The sequence below is a fragment of the Macrobrachium nipponense genome, chromosome 16 (genome assembly GCF_015104395.2).
Source record: "Macrobrachium nipponense isolate FS-2020 chromosome 16, ASM1510439v2, whole genome shotgun sequence".
NCBI classification, from domain to species: Eukaryota; Metazoa; Arthropoda; class Malacostraca; order Decapoda; family Palaemonidae; genus Macrobrachium; species Macrobrachium nipponense.
Window position 1 is genome coordinate 61,125,940 of NC_087209.1, and position 12,500 is coordinate 61,138,439.

Genomic DNA, 12,500 nt, shown 5'->3' on the forward strand with positions numbered 1-12,500 from the left:
CTCTCTCTCTCTCTCTCTAGTCGAAGCTATTAGACTGATTTATGAACGAGAGAGTTCATCTGTGAACTGTAACTTACCATCATTGATTGGAAACAGATAAACCTTGACGAACGACAGTTTGTATAATTCACGTCTGTCCACAAACTAATTCATACGTTCGTACATTGGATTATTTATCATCAGTCACAGTCTGTTTTATCTCTAAGACAACGATAGTCGTTATATATATATATATATAATTATATATATATATATATATATAATATATTATATTATATATATATATATATATATATATATATTATAAAGGTAAAGAATCTAAAAGCAAATAGGTTGAACGCCATTAATAATTAAGCTATACTGACACAGGATTAGATAATTATTAACATACATCGATCTACAACGGCAATATTGGATTTTTTTCTATTAAAATTAGCAGTCTATAGTATTATCGCAATCTCTAAGAAAGCTTCACAATCGGTATATATAGAAAGTAAATACAGATTGCTTAAAAGCTAGTATTATTCATGCTTATTCTGATGCGGATTGTACAGATATGTCAACTTACGTCTTTAATTCAGACAAGTTCATATTGGATTATTTATGAAAAAAAAGTATTATTAATTGCAATGCCAAGGAAAACGCCAAAACCGGTATATGTAGAAAGTAAATACAAACAGATTAAAAGCCATCATCGTTTATGCTTATAATGATGCGAATACACAGATTTATCAACATACGTCGATCTGCAGCGAGGTTTCACGTCAAATACCGAGGCGAACTCGGTAAGCAATACGGCTCTCTGACATCAAGTTGTTGGGACACTGACAGGCAGGCGAGCCTGTGGCGTGGAAGTGAATGCTACTGCCATCTGTTGGCGAACAGCTGAATGACGTCGCCGGAATGCGGAGGTAGCACAGCTACTGACTGCTTTATTTCTACGGCTCGGAATTCTTCTGAATGATCCTTTCCGCTTAAAGGATCGCGTTGCTGTGAATTCAAAGGACCGGGACTGGAATTTCTCTTCCTCGTCGGGGATGAGTGATTGTCTTTCGTTTTCATGTCATAAATTGAGTTGATTTGAGTGTTATAATTGTGCCTATATATTATATATATATAATTATATATATATATATATATATATATATATACTATATATATATATATATATATATATATATATATATATATATATATATATATATATATATATATATATATATATATATATATATATATATATATATAAATATTATATATATATATATATATATACATTCTTTTATTTATATACAAATGATTCCTGAAGCCTCATTGAATTTCCATATTATCCACCCTTCAGAAAGCAACACCACTTCTGCCTAAATCATTGTAGTTTAGCATAATTCTTGTAAAGGAGATTCTTCTGTGATTGTACATTATTGCCAGCTCTGCCCAAATGGGAAAAGATGAGACACGCTAAACACGCTGGCGAAATCTGGCAACCATCGTAAACCCCGAGATATTGCCAGCAAGAGGACGATGTTATTCTTTTCTTTTAACTTTTAAAACTATGAGAAGGATAAGACTTGATTTGGAGATCACGAATGCTGAGGATTAGGTGCAGTGTTTCCGGAACCCTTTATGTGTAGATGGTTCTTCAAATGAGAATTAAGCTGCTTCTTAAAAGGTCGATGGTGAATCGATCTCACTTCACTTGGTGAGGTTTCGACAGTACATTTCTCTATTCACTTTATTAGTTAATTGATTTATTTAGTTTATATTTATTTGCGTGTATTACTCTGAAGCACTGAGAGAGAGAGAGAGAGAGAGAGAGAGAGAGAGAGAGAGAGAAGAGAGAGAGACGGGAATTAGACCATTTCATGTGAACCACGAATTTTCGATTATTCTTATCCCATATTGATCACTATTTAGCTATTATAAGGGAATGGCCCATTGGACCCCAATAATAATAATAATAATAATAATAATAATAATAATAATAATAATAATCATAATAATAATAATTTGTTCTGTTGGTATCCCTTATTCCTGTTCATGTACCGTTGGATCTTATGTGCTTTGGCCTTAAGCCTCTGTTTTACATCTTCTATTGTGTTGTTTAGTCCCCTCTCTTGTACTTTGTATTTCTCGTTGAGTTCCTCCCTTGTTTTCTTGCTTCTTAGCCTTTTTTCTGCCATCTCTTTCAGTTTACTCAAGTCAGATCTCATCACCATGATTTGCTTTTCCAGGCGCCTTTTCCAAGGAGGTTGCTGTTTTGGTTTCTGTTGGGTTGGTTTTGTTGTTGGCGTTGGTGTTCGTGTCTCCATCAGTTCTGCTACTAATCTTGCTCCTGCATATACCAAGTTATTTGTTTCTGTGATACTGGTGGTGTGTATTATGCCCATTATTTCATTGACCTCACTTGTTTTCTCCCTTAATTTCTTGGTGTTGTAGGCTTTCATGGAGGGGATCTTTGTTCTCTCTGTATCTGGCTCCATCCATTGTCTAATCTTTTCTACCCATTCCGTCCTCTCTGTTACTTCGTCGGTGTTTCTTCGTGTGTCGTTGTTTGATACCTCATCCTCCCTGTCGTCTTCTGTGGCATCGTCTCTCAGTTCGTCTTCGTGTAATTCGTTGTCGTGTGACATTTCCCTTTCCAGTTCTTCTCTTTCTGTTGGGGAGAGCCAGTTGTTTTTCTTTATGTTCCTTACTTGGTCTGCCAGCCTCTGCTCTGTTTGGGGGGTGTTATTCCTCTCATTCCAGATGTTGACCAATCTTCTTCTATATCCTCTCTCCGTCGGGTTGCTTCTGATGTAGCATCTCCATATTTCCTTATTTTCTTCTCTTGTCCATTTCTTCCTTTTTGCTTCTGTAGCTCCAATCTCAGGCTGTTGATTACTGTCGTTGTGGTGATCAGTTGCTGGATGACGACCTCCAAGTACCTGACCGTCTTCCCCTTCAATTGGGTTGAATACCTGGTTGCCGGACGAAGCTCCTCTGTTGCCAGAGGTTCCATTTACGTCGTTGTCGTTTATTCCTTCATTTCTTTCCATCATTGCTGAGTTTTGCTATTTAACCCATAGCTGGACCCTACCCCATCAGGGATAGGTACTCATTTACAGCTGAGTAGACTGAGGAAATCATGGTAAAGATCCTTTCCCAAAGAATCAACGCCGAGGAGAGCGGTCACCCATCCAACGACTGACCAGCCCCAATGTTGCTTAACTTGACTTAAGTCCATTGACGACCTAACCCACTCCTCCACGGCGCCACAAACTATTCGGAACCAACCAGAAAAGACTATACAGCCAACTAAGAGGGGAAGACAACCACCCAGAAATTCCTGAAGCCGAACCAAGTAAGCGACTCTGGGAAAACATATGGAGCAACCCGGTATCACACAACAAACATGCAACATGGCTCTAGGAAGTCAGGGAAGAAGAAACAGGTAGAATAAAACAAAGATTCACAGAGATCACGAAGGAAGTGTAGGGGCACAAAAGACCAGCTCTTGATAGACAAAATGGTAATGAAGAACAGTAGGAGAAGGAAAACCAACCTAAGCATGGCATGGATAGACTATAAGAAAGCCTTCGACATGATACCACACACATGGCTAATAGAATGCCTGAAAATATATGGGGCAGAGGAAAACACCATCAGCTTCCTCAAAAATACAATGCGCAACTGGAATACAATACTTACAAGCTCTGGAATAAGACTAACAGAGGTTAATATCAGGAGAGGGATCTTCCAGGGCGACTCACTGTCCCCACTACTCTTCGTAGTAGCCATGATTCCCATGACAAAAGTACTACAGAAGATGGATGCCGGGTACCAACTCAAGAAAAGAGGCAACAGAATCAACCATCTGATGTTCATGGACGACATCAAGCTGTATGGTAAGAGCATCAAGGAAATAGATACCCTAATCCAGACTGTAAGGATTGTATCTGGGGACATCATGGATGGAGTTTGAAATAGAAAAATGCGCCTTAGTCAACATACAAAAAGCAAAGTAACGAGAACTGAAGGGATAAAGCTACCAGATGGGAGCAACATCAAACACATAGATGAGACAGGATACAAATACCTGGGAATAATGGAAGGAGGAGATATAAAACACCAAGAGATGAAGGGACACATCAGGAAAGAATATATGCAGGGACTCAAGGCGATACTCAAGTCAAAACTCAACGCCGGAAATATGATAAAAGCCATAAACACATGGGCAGTGCCAGTAATCAGATACAGCGCAGGAATAGTGGAATGGACGAAGGCAGAACTCCGTAGCATAGATCAGAAACCAGGAAACATATGACAATACACAAAGCACTACACCCAAGAGCAAATACGGACAGACTATACATAACACGAAAGGAAGGAGGGAGAGGACTACTAAGTATAGAGGACTGCGTCAACATCGAGAACAGAGCACTGGGGCAATATCTGAAAACCAGTGAAGACGAGTGGCTCAAGAGTGCATGGGAAGAAGGACTAATAAAAGTAGACGAAGACCCACAAATATACAGAGACGGAGAATGACATACAGAACAGAGGACTGGCACAACAAACCAATGCACGGACAATACATGAGACAGACTAAAGAACTAGCCAGCGATGACACATGGCAATGGCTCCAGAGGGGAGAGCTAAAGAAGGAAACTGAAGGAATGATAACAGCGGCACAAGATCAGGCCCTAAGAACCAGATATATTCAAAGAACGATAGACGGAAATAACATCTCTCCCATATGTAGGAAGTGTAATACGAAAAATGAAACCATAAACCACATAGCAAGCGAATGCCCGGCACTTGCACAGAACCAGTACAAAAAGAGGCACGATTCAGTGGCAAAAGCCCTCCACTGGAGCCTGTGCAAGAAACATCAGCTACCTTGCAGTAATAAGTGGTACGAGCACCAACCTGAGGGAATGATAGAAAACGATCACGCAAAGATCCTCTGGGACTATGGTATCAGAACGGATAGGGTGATACGTGCAAACAGACTAGACGTGACGTTGATTGACAAAGTCAAGAAGAAAGTATCACTCATTGATGTCGCAATACCATGGGACACCAGAGTTGAAGAAAAAGAGAGGGAAAAAATGGATAAGTATCAAGATCTGAAAATAGAAATAAGAAGGATATGGGATATGCCAGTGGAAATTGTACCCATAATCATAGGAGCACTAGGACGATCCAAGATCCCTGAAAAGGAATCTAGAAAAACTAGAGGCTGAAGTAGCTCCAGGACTCATGCAGAGAGTGATCCTAGAAACGGCACACATAGTAAGAAAAGTGATGGACTCCTAAGGAGGCAGGATGCAACCCGGAACCCCACACTATAAATACCACCCAGTCGAATTGGAGGACTGTGATAGAGCAAAAAAAAAAAAAAAAAATAAATAATAATAATAATAATAATAATGACAAACTGGCTGGTCGAAACGTTAAAACAAGCTTAATAAGGAATATTTTGAAGTATCCAGAATCTATCTGGGATGAAAGTCTACGGATTTATCCAACCGCGTTTCAATACCTTAGCTTGTATAGAGTAACACTTTCTGTATAAAATTGCATATATTTCTTTTCGCCGAAGCAGGAACTTTAGCCAGTTGTTGACCAATAGAAACGAGTCTTGAGGAAAATTGAGAAGATTCGATATAAAGGTATTTGGCACGATGCAGCCATCCTTGTAAACAGGAAAAAATAATAATAACAAAAATAGCAATTTTAAAAATCATCAATAACGGAAATAATTATATAATTTGCAGTATTTTTCTGAAAGGAATATTGAGAAGAATTGATAAAAGAGCATTTAATTTCATACATTCTTTCGCATGACGATAGACCCATTTTTTAATATGAGGAATTATCGCAGTTTAGTCTCTACAAAACTTTAATATTTCGTAAATGACGAAAAATTTGCATATATATGACGGAGTGTTTTAAATAAGGCTATACATTTGACATTAAAAATGAAAACGTAGTTTCAAATACTAAAGATATCTTTATCTAAGTAACACCAAACTAAATAAAGTAGCGTGAAAATTCAGCTCCTACGTTGGATTACGAATTATACTTTCTTTTAAGAAAATATAAAAGTGAAACCGCTAATATTATTAGACTCCCCCGCGAGATTAAAGAGACAATGAATAAACGAAATTATACTGCAATGTTACGCCCGTTTTGCATTGCATTCATTGCGCATGCAAGAGGCACACCTTGCTTTAAAGCGATTACGACAGCACCAGTAAGAAATTCGGAATTTGCATGTGCAGAAATTGTGAGCATTATTAGGCGTTTGTTACCAAATGCAGTGAAGCAAAATTGATATTGCTTAAGGATTTCGCCAACTGAATACTTAAACATTTCGAGTGTGTAATGTGTATGTATGTGTATGCATACATACACATTTTATTCCAAGATTGCTGGATTTGGAATGACAACTAACGTATTCAATTCAAACATTGCCGAATTTTGAACAATATTCCAGGCATTAAATACAAAGTGAGTTGGCATTTGAACGTCTGCCTTCGCATTCATACCAAATACTTCTCGATTGGGATTTACACTCTAGGAATTATATCCGAATATTGCTGGATTTGGAATGACACTGCGGGAATTAGACCCAAAGTCCAGTATATTTTGAAAGGCGCTCTGCACATTAAAACTATTGGTATTTAACGATACTAAACACATTTAAATCCAATCGTTTCTGGATTTTTAACGACAGTAATCGCATGTAATCTAAATATTGCTGGATTTCCCGCAACACTCCAGGACCACCACCACTGCACCCGTTTTAGAACTGACCCACCCCAAACGCGTATCCAGAGAGGAAAGCCGGCTGTCTCAGTTTGCAATAAGCAGCAACATTGCAAGTTGCAGCGCGAGGGATATTGCCCCCGTTATGAATATTGTTTCATTGTCATCCAATATCTCTGTGTAACTTACACTGCAGTTTCCGTTCGATGAGATAATTTAATTTGACAAAATCAGTGCGAGTTCCGTTTCTGCTTACACAGATGGGGTCCGGTACGTAGTATAGGTCCGTTATGACGTACGCGTTGCCTGTGGATATTGGGACCCGTCTCTCTCTCTCTCTCTCTCTCTCTCTCTCTCTCTCTCTGTGTGTGTGTGTGTGTGTGTGTGTGTGTGTGTGGGGCGATGTGAATGGGGGAGTTTTATTAATTCAGATATTCAGAACCCCCCCCCCCCTTTCCTTTCTTTGCGAATTCCGGTTGTTTTTCGATTTTATTTCTATTATTCCTCTCTCTCTCTCTCTCTCTTCCTACGTCTCTCTCTCTCTCTCTCTCTCTCTCTCTCTAGTCCTTTTAGGGTAGTGAAACACTTTCAAAACTTTGGAACAAGGTCGATTCCCCGGTCGGGGATGAATGCCGTTTCGTGCGTAGAGGTTGGAGAGTGTGTTGTTCGATGTTGCGTCATCTCCCCCAATATAATTTTTATGAAAATATAAAGAGCACATGAAAGAAATGTCATCATTTTATTTATGTACGGTATCAAATCTCGTAGCGATGTTGATATTTTCTTCAATGGCGTGTGCTAAGGAAGCAACTTTTAAACCTGTGACTTTATGAAGTACGCTTTGTAGTTACTTATATCAGATATTTCGTATACATGTTGACGTTATGAATACATAATGGATAAAGTTTCTCATTGATTTCACTGTTAAAATGAGTTACGTAATTTTAACTTGCCAAACCTTGAAAGGTAAAATTTGGATTGAAATTTTGCTAAATGAGGTTTTTTATGAGATATTTCGAATGGAATTACGTACAGATTTAATGTCCCAATAGTCAGTCGAGGTGGCTGATGCACTACTGATGAGTATTCCGTGGTAGATATATTAAGCAACTGATGGTTTGGAATTTTTCACTCATTTATTTATTTGGCACAAGTTTCGTCACTGATTCAAGAGCTAAGGGATGAATGCCTCAGTGACCTATTTTTACTTTAGATGGGTACCTTCTCTATTGATATGATTAGCTTCCCCTTTTCTCTTGAAGTAGTAAAAACACGAAAGCAGAACGTCTAACATTAGTAGAAATGATGCCAGAAGCTCTTTATCGAACTGTTATGAATATGAGAGACCACAAATTCGAGACGTCGGAGCTGTCGTAAAATACATATACCCTCTTCCTCGAATTTGTAGCTTTTCATAAAAGTTTTAGAAATATGAGCAAGAGCCCGCGCTGGCATAGGGCCAGCTTAATCTCCAACAACAACAACAACTACTGATTAAGGTTGAAACGATATTACTCCATCGTTGTTACATTAAAAAAAATATGTAAGTCTCATTTAGTGAAAAATGACGAACTGAAATTTATAATGTGCATTGAGAATCAACACATATTTCAGAAACAGTTAACATTTGGTATGTAAATCACTCCGAATCCACATTGCAGCATTGCTTCCCATGGTAACAAAATAATTCGCCGCTTCGCGACTTATAAAATATGTGGGTTTACTGTTTATTGAAGTCTAACGTGCTGAAATTTATAAAAGACTCCGAGAATCAACACACATTTCAGAAACTGGTAACAGTTAATGTATAAATCACTCTCAGTCCACTTGGCAACTTTCCCTCCCCACGATATAACAAAATAATTCGCAGCTTTCCTCGTCGAGATTTTAATCTTTGCCGAGTTTATTTGTCAGGATTACGTGGGTTTGGCTTTCCTCTGGCATCTGGTTTAATTTGTTTATTGCATCATAATCCCAAGGTCTTTGTCGTAATGGTAATTAGGTAATTAGGCAGGTCGATCTGGATACGCCTTGCAATCAGGGATTCTGTGTAATCCCAAATGAGGTTGCGGCTTTGCCTCTGCTCTTGTTGCAAGCGATGGATATTGCTTATCTGTTCTCCATTTTCCGATTTTCTCTCTTTTTCTATTATGATGATATTGTGTTTCTCTTAAAGGAAATATTGGGGTTTACTTGGTGAAAGATGATATCTGCACTCCTATGTGATATACATAATTTTATATATATATATATATATATATATATATATATATTATTATATATACGCACCTAATATTTACTAAAAGGACCTCATTCAAACTGGATGATATCTAGCAGAGTTATTTATTTATTCAGCTTGAATGTGGTCCTTTTACTAATTGTACATTTACACAGAAGAGTTGTGTATGTGATTAGTTTATATATATATATATATATATATATATATACTATATATAGATATATATATATATATATGTGTATATATATATATATATATATATATATATAAATATATATATATATATATATATATATAATATACACGTATACATAGATACATGAGCGGAAAAAAAAGAATGAAGCTGTTTCACTACACGAAATAACTTTCTGGGCAACTTTAAAAGTAGACCAAACTCCGAAAAAGGTGGTTTTATATATTTGTCTCTGACCTGGAGATTAGGCTTAGGTACATTTAGATTTTAGGTTGACAGTAGTGGTTTGGTCTCTCTTTTGGGAAACTTGAGGATTAGTTTCGGATTTGTTCTACATGGTGAAAAGTAATACCTTTTCTCACCGGGTGATTAACGTCATGTCTATGGATGTTTGATGGTTGTTGTTGCCGTATTAAGGGGCTGACTTAGGGCAATGGCCCATGCTGACACAAAGCCGTCTCAGTGTAAACCAACTAGCCCACCACCTTCTCTTTGTAGATTATTTCTTATTGTTTTTACACAGTATGTCCTTGTGTTGGTGGTCGCACCTTGTCTTATTTATATGAATGATTGAATATTTCTCCCCGAGATCTGTGGTAGCCCATCAGCTTCTTGATGGATGGGCTGGCTTTAAAGAAAATTTTTTTATCTATTTTTTTTATGTTGGGAAAAATCCATATTAGGCCTCTTAACACATCCACACTCTTTAACACATCCACAGGCCGCCCTTAGGGAACCACTGTTTTAGATTTGTGCTAAGGGCCTGAGCTAGTGACTACCTAAAACAGTGGCTCCCAACTTTTTATTTTCTTTTAACTCATGGCCCCTTTTGGAATTCAAGTTTTTATGTTGCCCCTCCCTTCGCCCATACATTAATGGTAGAAAAAAATACTTCCGTTTTGTAATAAACTACACGAAAACATCCATGTCTATTAAATGGACATTGATTTTTTAAATACAAATATAATTAAACAACTCAGGTTACAAAAGATTCTTATAACTGAAATTCAGGAGGCAACAGAGCAGAATGTTTGGTGTCACAGCGTCCCACAACTTTTCTTTGGGCCCCTCTGAAATTTGCCATGGTCCCTTTTTGGCCCAGGTTGTCAACCACCGAATTCTAAACTAATCGGCCAACTAGTTATCCTGCTTAGACTGAGAGGCAAATGTTCTCCTGCTATGCAGGTTGCTGTCTCACCTGGATGGTAGTTAATAAAAAGGTTTGCTTCATTGAACTCCTCTCTTTTCAATGCTTCACACATTCTTGGACTTTTTTTTCACGAATGAAGCCATAGGCGGGGACGTAATTATATCAGAATTACGAATACAAAGCAGTGGAGAAAATGGAGAACAATAATATATGAAGAATGCAGGAAAGTATAAACGGTCACAAGCAAAAAGAGGGAAGTGAAAATGCTAATTGATATCAAATGAGAACAATGAAATGCTAGTGAATACATCCAAATGCGAAGAGAGAATGATGTGAAACTTAGTCGTCTGGGTCCTGAGCCCATTTTGACGTCACTTCGTCAAGATGAGACGGAAAAAAGGGGGTGGGGGAGATTCTTCATCACTCCATCACTCCACATCTGCTTAAATGAGTTATGCAATTTCTTAGGTTAAGCTCTGCCCACCCGCTCTTGGCCTTACCCAATCTATATGGCTGGAAATGGATGCCCGTGTGTGTGTGTGTGTGTTAGAACATTAATTAAAATCTAGGACGTTCAGGGTGATTAATGGTTCCATATATAAATCCTCTCTCTCTCTCTCTCTCTCTCTCTCTCTCTCTCTCTCTCTCTCTCTCTCTCTCTCTCTCTCTCTCTCCACACACACACACTCGACTTATATCTTTATACCATCTCTCCCATCATAATAATAGGCCGCAATATTAAGATTTTAATTAAATTCCGGGATCCATCTTATCCGGCTTGAAGAGTGAGACTCGGTCGAGGGGCAACATTTTCCCCATATGGATTACCATGAAAAATTGTTCGAGACTTATGAAGCTTTCGTTTTCATTTTTTCAAAACTCCGGTGTTAGAATATATCGTTGGAAGAATCCATTTGAATATCACTTAACGAAATAAATAGTTATGACTTCACAGCAGTCGACTGGTGGCAGCTCCGGTTCTTATATTGCTCGTGTTTTATGTACACTGGTGTGGCTTTATTGCTGAGTAAGAATAAAGACGATAATCCACTGAACATTTTTTCATAGTGGGAAGGACTCGACCCGGATTTCAGACTTCCAAATTTTCGAAATACTGCGGTGTGTACGAATGTATTCCTGTGTTTGATTTGTGTATGTATAAATTACACTCGCTGAACAGAATGGTGGTTGTTTTGGCAATGGAATGGACATATAATCTTGCATGGACATTGTTGTCGTCCAAACAACGGAATGGGCGTTGTTCCTGTTGTGGCAACGAATTTGATAATGAGGGACATTGTTCTCGTCTCAACAATGGAATGGATGTTGTTTTCGTGCCAACAAAATGGATAGTGTTGTGTCCGTGTTAACCGAATGGATATTATTGTTTTTGTAACAGCGGATTTAACCGTGAATGGACATAGTTTTCGTTCACACAATGGAATGGATATTTTTGTCGTCCTGGTAACGGAATGTATATTGTTTTCGTGACAATAGGTTCAACACTGAATAGACATAATTGCCGTTCTGGCAGTATGGGCATATTCGTTATGACAACGGAATGGACATTGTTGTCATCCTGACAACGGTATGGTAATTGCTGTTGCCCAGATACGATGGGTCATTGCTGACCTCCGGGCAGTGGAATAGAAATTATTCTTCTTCGGACAATAGATTCAACAATTTTGCTGTAGTGACAACGAAATGGGCCTTGTTGTTCCTAAACCATAATGGACATTGTATTGGTTCTGACAGTGGAATGGAAATTGTTGTTTTCCATATAGTGAAATAGGCACTGATGTCCTAACTAAGAAATGGACATTATTATTTCTATTACAGAACGTCATTATGGTCGGTTTTACTGTGGAATTGAAATAGATGTCATCATGGCCGGATTGGGCCATGGCTGTCATCCTGATTCTAATATGAATCACCCGTCATTATGAAAATGGTAAACCCATGTACATTATTTCCTTCTCTTACTGAGGTGACAGATTTTCATTCTGATTTGTCCTCTTGATGGCGGTGTGAACGAACTGTCGGTCTGACAGCAGCGTGGAATAGATGTTGTCATATCTCTTTTGTCAAAAGTCAACGACGTGTATATCTGGACCTCTCAGAGTGACCGGAAAACGTGGAGCTAAAAGCCATTCTTTTTCTCTTTT

At 38.2% G+C, this 12,500-nt stretch overlaps 1 long non-coding RNA gene across 1 annotated transcript in view; it reads left to right on the forward strand.

Annotated features, from left to right (window-relative positions):
• LOC135195765 (uncharacterized) overlaps positions 1 to 12,500 on the forward strand; it is a 275,803-nt gene that overhangs the window by 5,086 nt on the left and 258,217 nt on the right. The gene's annotated exons all lie outside the window — the stretch shown is intronic.